Source organism: Hyposmocoma kahamanoa, unplaced genomic scaffold (assembly GCF_003589595.1).
Source record: "Hyposmocoma kahamanoa isolate Upper Pololo Valley unplaced genomic scaffold, ASM358959v1 202, whole genome shotgun sequence".
In the NCBI taxonomy this organism is placed as follows: Eukaryota; Metazoa; Arthropoda; class Insecta; order Lepidoptera; family Cosmopterigidae; genus Hyposmocoma; species Hyposmocoma kahamanoa.
Window position 1 is genome coordinate 16,555,233 of NW_020653726.1, and position 15,751 is coordinate 16,570,983.

The window sequence follows — 15,751 nt, forward strand, 5'->3', positions numbered from 1 at the left end:
GTAAATGTGGGAACCGTTAAGACTCGACATTGCCACATTTTGACGGGTCATTCCAAGTTTTCGGGTCCGATATTCCAGGTATAGTTAGTTATGTTAGAGTACCTTCTCGGTCAATGTGTATTCCACGTTTGTTTAGATTACCACTGACAAAGAACAACGTACCACAAAGGAGACCATTATGTAGAATTATGTTGTACAATAGGATATTACGTTCTCATCATGACATTTTCCCGTAGTATTATGTTTTTCAAAGAATGCTGTGTTCTAGTTTACGCAAAAATGACGTATATATCATAATGTATATTTATTTTTTATATTTATACATATAACACGAACGTTCTTTTTCTTTTTAATTTATTCAATTTCATATAAGTTTTACAAAAGGCGACTCTTCTTTGTCGATAGTCAAGAAACTTGGTGTTTTAACTACCGATCGATGAGTTAACAGGCTCGATACCTTTTAACTATTTCAAGGGTATAGGTTTACCTACATTAAATATGTCCTATAGATATTCGAAAGTGACTCTACAAACTAAATGCCTCTTTGAAAGAACTTTACATTTCCTGATATTACCCTAAATATCATTTGGCACTGATTTATAATTATACTAAATATACTAATATCATAAATGCGAAAGTGACTCTGTCAATTTCGTTTTCACGCCTAAACCGCTGAACCAATTTTAATTAACTTTTGTTTATAGATGGGACCTAGGTAAAGGACATAGGCAACTTTTTGTAACAAAAATAAACCTTAAAGGGGGTTGAAATAGGGAATGAAAGTTTGTATTGAGAACCTATAAAATACTTTGTTGTTTTTTCTTTATATTCTATTCTAAAACCATGAAAAGTCGTATAGTCCAGTACGCTACACGTAATACTTATTCTATACAGTCGAAGTCGCGGGCACTAGCTAGTTGTATATAAGATTTATAATGTTATGTAAAACTTTAATAGTGACAAGTATAATTTGTAGCCTGTTGTCTGTAGTTGTACCATATTAAATATAAAAAAGAAACCTGCTTGATATCTTTGACGACGGCACGAAACACGTCGAATCTAAAATTATAAACAAAATTAATTACAACTAAATACTTATCTGAAGTGTCGTTTAAAACAAACTCACCTGGCGTTTTCGCATTCCGCACCCGTCCAGTCCTGACTCCTAACGTCCCATCCAGTGTCCTCGCTAATCCCGGACTGCGATCCCGGCAGAGTCCGCGCGTGGCGCATCGGGGGCGCTCGTTTCAACTCGCCGTATTTATATTAAAGCCGAACGAACTTTTTCGATGTTTACTGAGTAGGGCGTTTAGAAATCGGTTTTCTGGACGATTCCTTTTATTAAAATTTTGTTTTTTTTTTTATTTATTTCAAATTAAGAACAAAATGTGATGTGTCTTGTGTTTTTTTTTGTGGAACTTGTATTTTTGTTTTCGGTAAGTTTTTAAAATATATTATTTTTAAGTTCATTATAAATTTAACTGCCTACGTAAATAAAAAGTTATACATAATTCTAACTTTTTTATTTCATCTGTGATGGAAAAAGTGAATTCACCAAATTACTGATTCACAAACACGACAACTGCTGATGTTTCTATTACAATTGAACCGCTCCAAAGTCAACTTCTTCCAAGGGATTCTGTCTGAACCCTTGTCAAAATAGACAAAAATGTTTTGTGACATGGTAAATTGGCTATTGTTAACGTAGTACTTTTAGTGCAATAATAATATAAAAAATAATTTTCACTGTAAATTCAATTAGAGTAACACAATACAATTAGAGTAATGTTATAATAGGACTGATATATTCTCTAGAACAAAAGTACTAAAATTAAATGGAGATTTAAAAAAAACTTTATAAAAAAAGACCTCAAAAGCTTGTGTACATCTGTTTGCCAAGTCTTATTGATATGATCTGCAAAGTGGGTGAAATCCAGTAAAACGGATTCATTTCTTAATTTGCCATTCTTAGAGGCGGAATATTTTGTTCAAATTACAAAGGGACCACCACTGAGTTACCACCTTTCAAACAAAAAAAAAATATTGCGATCGGTTCACAAAGGACGGAGTAATCGCGTTACATACACACAAAAAAAAATAGAATTGAGAACCTTCTCTTTTTTGAAGAACAATAAAAATTGTCAAAACTTTCAGAACCGATAGAAGAAAACTTAAACAATGTCTCGATTTTAGTAGCCTTTCAGAGCTTACCACACTTTTTTTTTCAAAAACTATTTTTTACGTTAGCGTGTTACATTTAAATTATACCATGTATATTATCTTTTTTTTCTTCTTAGTTGATATTCTTAAGCCGATTGAAAAAATATAAAAGTTAGTGATATTTCATGTCCCTGTCCCATCCATGAGCTTAGGCAGAGACCGCAGCATTCTACATGCTATGGTCTATCAATGTTTTCAATGCAACTATCATCATTATCATCATCAACCCGTTTATACGAACCACTGCTGGGCACGGGCCTCCTCTCTTTAGTTTAGGCCGTAGTCCGCCACGCAAGTCTAATGCGGGTTGGGAACTTTACACATTTTCCGAGTGTTGTGAACCTTCTTCGAAGTGCATATTTCATCTCGATATTTTCCTTCACTGAAAAGCTAATAGTAAATATCAAATTAAATCCTAGCCTGGACAAATATAAAAGCCTGGATTCGAAATTGTATCAGCATTTTTTTGCCTAAAACATAAATTATGAATTTTTAAATGGGAGACACGGTATTCCCCGGCAGTGGCGTAGTCGGCCGGGGTCAGGGACTCAGGTTCAAGAACCTGCGGGCAACACGCGTCGTATCACGTATCGAGCAGGATCGCCTTCTGCACTGTTATTATTATCGGTTTTTGCTTTCCTTTTAGGTAGGAGGAGATTCTCAATTCGAGCGTTTTTATTTTTCGTGTGTGTTACGCGATTCCAGAAATTGTGAACCGTTATCGATAATTATTTTTAGTTGTAAAGAAGGTAGCTCAGTATTGGTCCCATTTAAATTGCCAAACTAGGGGATGAATCCGGTTCCGCGTACTTTCCTGTAACCGATTTCAAAAAAACTTGGCGAATGTAGATATAATTCCACGAACTTTTGATGTAGGTTTTTTATAAATAACGTTACAATTTTAACATTCTATGTAGTTCTTTTGATCTGGATCTTTTTAATACGATTTCGGCAAGTTCTTTGACTCATAGTGAGACTTGCATGGTTGTATTTTTATATTCTCCTGGTGCCTGTTTTAATCACATTTACGGACCGCGATCTAGTAAATGCAGTATGTTGTATATTTTTGTGGAGGTTGTGTAGTTATTATTATTAGGCTACCACTACCACGGCAACAAACTTAAATATTACATCTTTCAAAAGCCACCACACACGTATTCAAAATAGACTTATCAACTCTATCTCAACGAGACAAATGAAAACAAATTCAATATTAATTCTACCCTAAAATACGCATATCAACCAAGCCAGTAATAATAGCTACCCTCTTAGCACCCCTGTGACGTCACAGCACTTGCTCCCCTGCGAATAACTCAAAAACAATCCGACGGTCAGATAGACTCCCTAATACGGGTTGCGAACAAAAAAAGGTGGAATGAATATGAACCTTATATACATAAAAAAGTACACGCACGGGTAAATTTAGCGGAACAAAAAAAATTCCTTTGATCCGGCCGGATTCGAATCGACGTCTTCTAGCTTACCATGGCAGACGCTATACCAGCTAAGATTTTTTTCTGATTGTTCGATTTTTGTATTAATAATTATAACAAACTAGTACAGTAACTTCACAAAAAATAATTGAATATCAATTTAATAAAAATTTAAAATCATTTATTTATTAAGAATGAGCAAGAAACTTTAGGAATTGCTCTTTTCAAATAAACTTAAATGCTATTGTTAGCTATTTGTACTTACTGTGAACTAAATACATTATGTGATTTGGTCGTTGAACGGTTTACTCGAAAGTACTATAAATCACTAAAGACACTGAAGATAAATCACTGTAAAATACTAGTTAATAACGTTTATCGTCACACTTTGAAATCTCACAAAGTCTAAATCAATAAAAATAACTGATATTGTACGACCTTTATATCCAGTAACGGGCACTCGCTACCTTGACACTTCTGACTGTTAACAAATATATCACTGCTAGGACCTTTAGGAGATTATTCCTATCAAGGAAACACTAATCAAGTCTTAACTTTTTTAATTTCGTATTATCTTACAGACCAGTACAAATTCGAATCAAGATGTGTCCTACCACAGAGAATACAAAAATGTAGTTTTTAATCGATACGCTGAATCGAATATAATTGATTCAAAGTAATATTTCTACATTACATCGAGTAAATAGTTCAACGACCAAATCACATTAAGTATTTAGTTCACAGTAAGTACAATAGCTAACACTATGAAATGCACTTTGAATTATATTTGTGACTCTAGATTCATGTTGTCTTTCCATACATCTTTATCTATGAATGTAAGTTTTAAACTTAGGAAATAATGATCTTAATATATTCTCCGGAATCTTATTGCAAAAGCGTATACAGTTCCCTATAAAAGAATCGTTTGCCTTATTTAAACGAAATCGTGGTACCATGAGTTTGGACTTAGTTCTAAGGTTAATGTTATGAATGTCTTGTTTCTGTATATTTTTACGGGCATACAAAATATAAATTAAGTATCAATCACATTAATACCTTCGCATTGATTTAGTGCACCCGCGCATAACCAGAAGCAAATTAGTAGCAGTAGGGCTCATTGTAAAAAAGTTCGTCCAAGTACCTGTTTCTGCCGCTAAGCAGTAATGTAAAGGGTGATATTACAGGCACATGGGACTTGTCAACTTATGTCTTAGGTTGATTGATGGTCGCTGTTGCAGTCTGTCAGATTTTAGCAATTTAAGTTCTGAATTGCACTGTGACTGCAGTGCACTGTCGCTTACCACCGAAAACCTTGTTCGTGATAGACACGTGGTATGATAAAAAATCATTATAAAAAAAACTCATTGTATTAAACGTATTCAGGACAAATATAGAAAACGGTGCCATTTGATACGATACTTATCGTTCGCCGGTTCAAATTTCACCAGAACAAATTTTTTAAGAGTTAAATTCCCAAATGAGTCCTAGAGAGCTATCAGGGACCTACTTACCAAGCACCCACAATGCAAACGTTGAGCCGCCACGGTGGTAGATAATATTATAAATTGATTAACCATGTAACAGTTTACCAAAAGTCAATTTTGAGGTTTTTTATACATTTGATTTTTCGACAATACTTTCAAATTTATGGTGTTTTATTGATGGTAGAGCAAAATAGCGCTTCTAGTGAAATAGTTTGTCCAGAGACCTACTGAAACCATGCCTATTTCTGCAGCTAAACTATAAAGTGAGCATAACTGTGTTTTGGTTTTGAAGGGTAAGGGTGCTAGTGAAATTATAGACGCATAAGACTTGCCAACTTATGTCTCAAGGTGCGCAGTGGCATACAATACAAATAATATTTATCTCAGAAAGGAAAGTCTATAAGTACTTACATATGATTAAAAAGTTCCTTACTGAGAGCTGGAGTCTATACTATGTTGGGAACCTGTGTTACAGATCACCAAACTCACTCTTCTAGGTGTATTAAGAACGTAATATCATTTAAAAAATACAGTCATATCACAAAATAAAGCGTAGCTTATCAAAAAACAATGTATGTTCGTGTGTGAGTACGTACGCGAGTATGTGTGTGTATGTTTTTTTTATAATATCAAGTGACGGGACGCAAGTGACGGGAAGAGGTCGTGCGCCTGATGGTAACAGTAACCATAACAGTAACAGTAACAGTTGCACTGTCACTCATACACCCCTGAGACATAAGTTAACAGGTCCCATGTGCCTGTAATTTCATCAGCACACGTACCTCTCAAAACCGGAACACAGTAAAGCTGACATTACTGCTTGGCGGCAGAAATAGATAAGGTGGCAGTACTTCCCTGGACGAACGCTTTCACAAGGAGCTCTACTGCTACTAAATGTGCTAGAGAGAGTGAATGTGAGTGGGTGTGCGTGCGTGCGCCAGGCATACGACATGTTCATCCTGTCACCTGGCATCGTAAAAAAAATCTGTAGATTTCTTAGTAAGTTATGTATAAATATCTACTATAGTATTAGCATGAATGTCAAACTACGAAATTCTATACACTGCCGGGCTGCTAGATAGAACCTATTCTAGTCTGTACTAGTAAATGTCAACGGAATATCACACATTTATAGCATCTCATCGTGCTACAATCGGCATCTACTTTATTCGATTCACTTGCTTTAGTACCTAGATATAAAATCAAAATTTATTATGAAAATTCCGCTTTCAAGTTGACGTGTCTATATACGATTTGCAACCCTTAAATAAATCCTACGGTTGAATGGTATGATGTATATGCTTTGGACATTTGGTCACCCCAATGTGGTTGGACTGCGACTGGTCGTTGTTTATTTGATGGGGATACTAATGTTGTATTAGGAAAATAGGGATGTGCTTCTACAAGGTTTCTAAAAGTACAAAAGTTTTTTTTCTTATAATACTAAGAGACGGGACGTGGAAGTCGTGCACCTGATGGTAAGCTAAACGCCTGTCCAAAACAGTTGCAGTGCCACGAAGAGCTTCAGTGCCATGCAAAGCTTTAAATCGCAAGACCTGGGAGGCATTGCCACTGCGCCCATCACCCCGTCACAAGTCCCACCCTTGCCTTCCAAAACCGGAACGCAGTAAAGCTCACATTACTGCTTAGCGGCTGTAATATGTAAGGTGGTAAGTGCTTCCCTGGATGCACTCTTTCCAAAGAAGCTCTACTTCAGCTAAGTTTTAAATAAATGAAAGCTACATTGTGAGAATATTGGTAAAATATTTTTATAGTTCAAAGTGAGTTCATGTAATGTACGTACGTATTCCTTAGAAATTAACGGAATACGTACGTAACGTATTCCGTTAATTTCTAAGGAATAAGAATCAAATTCCCTTAGTTACGTTATTCCAAATCAAATTCAAGTTACATGAACAATTTGCATCGATTACATGCCAGTTTTCACAAATTCGAAACTCTGCATTCAAGGCAACTTTTTTAAAAACAGATTTTACATGTAAATGACACAAAGTTTTGGTAGAAAATGTTCGACATCAACTTCCGGGGCATAAAACTTTTGGGATGGAAAGTTCTTTTAATATTAGTTCGCACATTAAGTCAGTCAGTGATCCTTCACGTGGAGCGGTGGAGTTGTAAAGTTTTTTAATATATCGTATACTCGCGAAAAGTGCTTTTGTTTAAGTTGAAGGTAAATAAATATATAAATATTAATGGTGGTAGTCTAGTGAAAGAGCAGTACATTGTTAATTTAATGCTTGCAGGTTCGAATCTCAGTGACAATATGACTCTAATTTCTATAACTATCTCAACCGTGTTCAATATAATACTAGCGTAAGGAATTTCATTGTTCATCTATTCTCTTGAAACCACATGTCAAATTTATATATTGGAATTCTGCACAGAATGGTGGATGGAGGTATATACCTCCCAATAAAAAATAGATGCACTTGCCCTCATTAATACAAACATTCCTCGTGGAGTGCCTAGGTTTCCTATTGCCAAAACATTTGTTTTGTCTAATAGCCAAATTAATCTAGGAAAGATGTAATGGTCTCTTGACTATCACCAGAGACGTTGATATATGACATATTTCATATAAAAAAAACATGAAGCAGTTTATGCGCATGTGCAAGCAATTTTTTTAATTTTTGAAACTAATTAATATGCATTGACACTTACACAAGCACTCACAGGTACAGAAACACACACATACAATTGTTTTATATACAGTTTTCTTTGTTTCTTAAAACATAAAAATATTTAATACATACTTCTCAATACTGAATCTATTTTTTCTGATCTAAATCAATAGCCATTTATATTTAAAAACGTCCTAATTTGAACAGTATGGGACCCAGTATTTCCTTTGAAATATCCCAAGTGGACATGCTGCATTACTAATTAATATGTTTTAAATTATTTCTAATGTCCTTTTTAATCAAGAAACCTAATTCAGTAAGATCGAATTACACATATGCAACAATCGCGAAACCTAAGTCGCTTAATACAAATAAAATAGTATAACATAAAAATGTTGTCAAAATACATCAATATTTCGTAGAAAGATGTTTCGAAAAATCCCTCTACGTCAGGGTTTCTTAACCCTTTGACCGCTTTAAAGCGTCAATGAAACTCTTTAATTTTCAATAGAAATTAATAAATAAATATTAAAATATTCATTGGGTTATTTGTATATTCTAGTTAAGTATGGAATCATAGATGCATTTATTGTTCAGTTATGTTCTTTTTAACTTAGGAGACTTTAATTAATATAAGGTTAAATAATATTCATAACACGTCACATCACTATATAGGCTTGGCGTCTAGGGAACGAAATTAGTTTTTGTCAGTGGCGGCCAAAAGGTTAACCTGTGGTCCATATACTGCCTACGAACGATTATCATGCCGGACTGCTACGAAGAGGTCCCAGGTTCGATTCCCGATTCCTGGGAGAAGTATATGTATGGCTTACATTTATTTCTCTCATGAGTTTGGGTGTAATGTGTGGTTGTCTATGTGTGTGTCCATGACACCCGCGACACAGGGTTTTCCCTAGTACGGGGCTATGTTGAGTGTGTGCGTTATTACTATTATTATTATATACATGAATTCTGGGGGCCCATGCCAAGCCATAACATAACAAATGCATTATGGAAAAATTGGTATACTTTATGTTGAGGTTAAATTAGGCACGTGAGCATGACCTCTTTGCATTTTCGCACCCGAGAGACGAGCGAGAGAGACACGTGTTATGCAACCCGCGAGCATTTCTTCTTCTTATCTTTTCGGAAAGAGTCAGTGGAAGAGGGATCTCTCAAAATTTCATGGCACCCACTGACCCTTGACTAGAAAAAGGTTAAAAAACCCCGCTCTACACTATACAATTCATAATCCGATAGAGCTTGACCAGAAGATGCTTATTACCGCACCCTTGAAGATACACACAAGAAATGTGCCGCTGCGGCTGTTCGCAACTACTTTAATCGTTAATTAAAACAATGACTAACATCAGATTAACTTGGTCACGCAATAATCTTTTCAATTGATTGAATGATTTCATTCCGACTGACTTACCAATTTGTGAACTGAATGTTTGGTTGTTTGTGGCGAAATTTTGATGCCTAAAAAGTTAGTTTAATATCACGTTGAGGTACACTGTTGTTCACCCACGTAGACGATATAAGTTCTAAAGGCTCAAAGCAAAAATTACTCAATTAAGTAACAAAAACTACGCAATAGATTTCCTGTATAGGCTTGGCGCACTTGGATGATGACAAAAATCCATAGGAGCAAATTCGTTTAGCTCTTTTATGTATCTTTGATATTTTTTCTTGAATTAGGATTGTAAAAATGTAAATAATAAATTAATGTGAACAATAATGTAGATTGTTTTCAGACGAACCCTTGAAGTTTTTTACTTATTCATCACAGAATAAGTAGAACTGTTTCACACGTACTCTTTCACATTTAAGAACTAAGCCTCTAATATAATAATCGTCTCTTATTAAATTTTGAATCAAAAATTTCGATACCAATAATTTTATAATTAACTGCCTCCGTGGCCGAACGGTTACCATGCTGGTCTGCCACGTAGTATTTACATGCCCTAGGTTTATTTCTCTCATGAGTTTGGGTGTAATTTGTGGTTTTATGTATATATCCATGGCACCCGCATCACAGGGTTTCCCTTGGCTTTTAGTGTGTGCGTTAATATTATTATTATATTACAATCCGGTACAACACTCTTATAATACCTTACAAAACAAAACTAAAATCTCTCCAATTTTAATGGCTCTAGCTTTACATATATTTTACATACAATTTGCGAGACATTAAGAACTGCACATTCCATCAAACTGCTACAGCGTGGTAGATCCGAGACGAATTATGTTTACGGTTCCCGACAGGTTATTCTGGAGGATAGTAAAACTTCATTTCATGGTCGGACTTGGGGGCTTTATGCGACACCGTGAAGAAGCAATGGTGCTTTGCTTTTGAGCAGCTAGTGAAGCGCAGAAACAATAGAGGAATTCGACTGCGCAATTTTTATTATTTTGTATTTTTCCAATTTTTTTATAAAAAATATATATTTTTTATTTTTTAAGGAACCTAATATGAATAAATGAGTGTGTGAATTTATAAGTGATATTTATTTTTCGAAAATATGGTTTACCAAAATTAGTACACGTGCAATAAACCAATATTCATATTTTACCAACATATATAGTACGACGATTAGACGTAGTCGGTAGCCGGTGTTCGATTTCAGGTAGAACCAACGTTTTAAAAATTGCTAGAATCAATTTACGCACGACTTATTCGCTCCATTACTTGATGTCATTAAAAAAGTAAATACGTCCAGTATAATGAGTTTGTTTATTAAAGCAACTTGGTAAGTTGACAAACTAGGTAGGAATTTTGTAAAGCAAAGTATTTTATCCACCACTACGGGCACTGTGACGCCTAATAAGCATTACTTCAGCGCCTTTGTTAGTTTACCTGAAAATAGATGTCAGCAGTCGCTTGAGACTTCTTTTATTTTTAGTTACAGAATTACTTAAAAAATGTGCACTTATTCTTTGTAAATTAATAGCATATTCGCTAAATAAACACAAAAATGACCTGATCTCAAATATGTTACTTTCCTGTACTATGAATTTTTAATAGCATTAGAGCTCCTTGTGATATAGTTCGTCCAAGGAAGTACTGCCTCCTTACCTATTTCTGCCGCCGAGCAGTAATGTCAGCATTACTTACTGTGTTCCGATTTTGAAGGGTAACGGCGCTGGTAAAATTACAGGCATTGTCAACTTATGTCTCAGGGTGACGGGCGTAGTGGTAGTCAAATCTTTGCAATTTAAAACTCTGAGTGGCACTGTAACTGTTATGGACAGGCGTGTAGCTTACGACCAGGCGCACGACTTTTCGTTCCTGTCATTTGATGTTAAAAAAAATAAAACATTACCAGAGCAACTATATTCACTCCGTGGCACTACCTACAACACCAAAATCAGAGTCAAAGTTAATGTTCCAAATTGGTCCTACCGGTAATCGAAGAGTAAACCTTTGTGCCACCCAGGACATTAGTAATTTAAATAAATATATATTTCCTTTTTATTATCTATGTACTCACTGTCATACGAAAATCATGTAAAAAACATGCATGCAAGCGTTTTAGGGTTGCGTCCGGCGGGTTATAGAACGCCGAACAAAAGCGCTATTGAAGCTAGAACAATAAAGCTATGTTTACACGGGGCCAGTGACAGCTTCCTAGCGGAAAAATGGGGAAATGCTGCTGCACTTTATATCTATGCGGCTAATATGCTAATATGTGAATAACATGGCTTCATTGTAGTGATAAAAAGTAAGTAACGTAAGTTTTGTTGATAGTGACCCTCCTCATCAATCTCTCGGTTATACGGGAAGGACACTGGAACGTGTGCAAGCAAGCCCGCATAGGGACTTTCTCAGTCAGTTCCTGGCCCAGATCAGCCCGTTTGCACATACTTCATCCGGTTCTCAAAAGGCTCTGGCTTCTCTGGCTTGGGTGAGCTGCCCCGGGTGTACGTACAGTACCCTCCCAATTTTTTAAATAGGTACAGAAGCTGCAGGCATTGCGCAACTAACAGTTACCGCCGCTAAATCGTTACGCTAAAGTCCACTACCAAGTCTCTTTTGTGGTGGCACGCAGCTGAGCACCCGATCCCGGACCGTGTCTCCAGTTCCCAGAAACCTACGCGGCTGGAGGCAATGGAAGATATCTAGCTTATCCTCTACAAGCCGGGCTAGTGTCGGAGATGTCGGAGATGTAGTGCCGACAATGTCCAGACATAGTTACGACTTAAAGGGCAACTCACGTGTCCCGCGCGTCTCCCTCGCTTAGGCCCTCGTCTAAACCGCTATTAAGACGCGCTAGCTGCGCGGGACAAACGCCCTGGCCACATGCTACCATTGCAGACGAAATTGTTCATCCCTACAACTACCACAAATCCCCGCGAATCTATACTGGGGTACCCGGACTTGGGTCCGGATCCACCTGAGAAGCCCGTGAAGGTGTATCACTGGCGGAGGGCTTGGCTCGGACCCCCGCCGTATCTTGGTCTTATCGAGGAGCCCGTAGTCTTCCCGTCATTCTTATCTGCTATCACTATCACCAGATTTGGCCTCTTCTGACCTTTTATCTGATTTTTTACCGATTTGCATCAAATGAGGAAGTGTTAGTTGAAACAAAGGCTTATTTTTCTGTTTACCAAAAAAATTTTTTTTGATGGGTTGTAGAAATTGGGATATTGCTGGTCAACGTGTATAGAATTAAAAGGAGGTTACGTCTTAAAATAAATCATTTAAAATTTTTTTTTCGAATCTCACGGACTTATCGAACCGCAATCGTAGGTATGTACTCACAAGAAAACGATCGAATTGAGAACCCACTCCTTTTTTGAAGTCGGTTAAAAATAGCATCAAATTACGTTTACATGCATCGCGTTCGTAAGTTTGTTCTTTTAACGTTATTTATATTTAAAGTTAAACTCAAAACTGAAGTCAAATTGAAACAGGGCACGTTTACTGTTAACCCAGTCTATGAGGAAAGCTAACAAGAACTTCGTAAAGTCACTGAAGTAAACATTTCACTCGAAATATAGTTCAAAAGCTAAATTTTATGACGCTAATTTTACTTAAGTAGGTAATTGTAAGTCGCACGTTGATGTATGAAGGCCGCATCTGCAAAATGTGAATTTTGCAGGAGAGGGTTTTAAAGACTCTACGAACGAAAGTAGTCAATAACGTTTTATGCCTAAGAGTGCCTATATGCCTAAGATACTATATCAGTTCGAATTTAATTTTTTCCCGTACTAATACGATTCATTTTGCACCAACGGCGTAGAGACCTTCACACACTTTCCCTTCTTTACTCTACTTTATTCTATACCTCTACGCCTCTTTACCTCAAAGAACGTTTTACTTTTCATACTTCTACGCTCTGCCGTCCTCTTCGGTCTTCTGATACACTTATACTAAACATGCCTCCGATTTTTACTCCAACTCGTTTACTGTATCTGCTATCCGGCTATGGAATTCTCTCCCTGAATCAATTCGACGATCCCCTTTTCTTGATTCCTTCAAACGACGTGTTAAGGAATATTTCCTTAACTACTAATTCTGGTTTTTTCGCTCCATTCCCTTAAGTTTATTTCCTTTTGCTTAGTGGTATAACCTTCCTTTGTAAATTTATTTACTCTTATTACTATTTATTATTTATTTTATTGTCTTACAAAAGTGTAGAAGTAACCTTACTATTATATATCAATATTCATGTATACGTCCTAATAATATATGTAGTTATTATTATTATTTATGTATTTATTTTATTGATGAGTAGTGTATTTATTTAAAACGCTTTCATTATAAGACATTCTTTGGTTCCACCCTCCTTTCCAACTCTAAAATTTCTATCCTAATGTCTGGGAGAAATTGCTACTTAGCAATAAGACCGTCTGTTGTACATTGGCTTACTCTGTGATACTTACATTACTGTTCTATGTTGTCATTGTAATTGTAATGGCAATAAAGACTATTTCATTCATTCAATAAAAGGAGTGCCGTATGATCATGTGTACTTTTATTATACAAAGGGTAAGATATCTCCCACTTATAGGCTTCACTTATACATAATTTATTTCACGACATTTTTATGACATTCATGTAATAAAAGCATGTAATATATTAAGGAAAGTACACTTTAAGAATGAAAGCATTTTTCGCATTTATTATTATATTTTTACAATACCAAGTGACTGGACGAACAATTCGTGCGCCTGTGGGGTGAGCAAAACAGGGCGCGACTTGCGAGAGAGCGACATCAAGCACGAGATTTCTTTGCGGGAATAGCAGTATCTCGCGCTTTATGTAGTTCTCGCAAAGTCGCGTCTTGTCGTGTTAGCCCTACTGGTGGTAAGCGATACAATTGGCTATAACAGCACTGCCACCGCGCCAGTCACCCTGAGACATAAGTGACAAGTTCCATATGCCTGTAATTTCACCACCAACCTTACTTACCCTTCAAAACTGGAACGCAATAATGCTCATGTTCATATTGCTGCTTGGGGGAAGAAATAGGTAAGGTGGCAATACTCCCAGGACGAACTCTTTTACAATGAGCTCTACTACTACGAAAATCTTTATGCGTTGGCGGTTTAGTTGTCATATCTATTCACTTGTTCAATACATTACATTGCAAAATTTAAGTATATGTGTTAGATAAAGATATATGGAAAGACAACATGAGTCTAAATTCCTCACAAATATGATTCAAAGTGTATTCGCGATGTGTAAGTGTAAGCAATCCCTAGTATCTTGCTCATTCTTCTTAGGGAAGACAGCACAGTGAACGAGCAGTAACTTAAAAAATGACGTTTTCAAGTGTAAAAATTTTTCTTATTTGACTTTAACTTTGACTTACACTTAGTAAGGACAAAACCTGTAAATAAAGCTGTACTACAAACCACGATAGTTTCTGGAGCTATTCAATGACATTGAGTTTGCTTAGTAATAACTGAATAGGATCAAACGCCCTTTGAGTGAAGCGCACGTCTATTCTCTTAAGATAATTATAATTAGCCATTACTACCAATTATAATAGTGCCGTTAAGGTTGACTTTCGATATCTACTATTCGATGTTACTATTCGATGTAGTCTTAGTACAATATATACAATTTAAAAAAATCGCATAACGGTGATATTACATAAATTATATATTAGATAATGTCACATACGTTGCTCTGATCCCAACGTAACTTGTGGCCGAGGGTTTTGAGCAATGAAAGGCTCGATCCATATCAAATATTGTACAATAGGAATAGGTAAAGAACAGAAAAAGGAAGAAAGGTAAAGTAAAGCCTGCAACAAAATAAAATAACGGTAAACACTGATACAATCATATAAAAACACTCCCTACTTAAATTACATACAAGTTAGATGTGGTAAAAATAGAATTTACCTCAAAAGGGTTTGTATTTGTCATCGAGTATGTAACCAGAAATAGAGACGAAATAAGGGCCATCCATCCCTGTGCTCATCAAGAAAATGGGCCCTGAATCACTTTTAAAATATCAGCTCTCGTTTGCATTAAAATCACAAATTATAAAGCTGAGTACAGCGCCAACAACTTACCTGTGTGTACGTCTCCGTATATTCCAAAAACATTATGTATTTATATGTATTTATTTATTTATTTATTTATTTTATTTATTTTATTTAGGTATCCCAACAGAACATATACAGTATACAATACAATATGAATTTATTGTAATAAAGATAATATCTCTAACTATGGAGGACTGTACCATTCGGTGATGTGGGAAAAACAGCAAAACATCCAATTGCAAAACAAACGGAATCACATTTCACCAGTATTCAAATATTAAATACGTAATTTTTTAATTATCGTCCATTATAGCAAATCTCAAGTTTAACTGGTCGATTTCAAGTGAAACAATTGACGACACCCGGCAATTGTTTCGAATTCGGGCTGGCCAATCGGAGCGCAGTTGTCACTGTAATGATATGACAAAATAGTCTTCAAACAAATTAAAAGACATTTCGTCTCTATT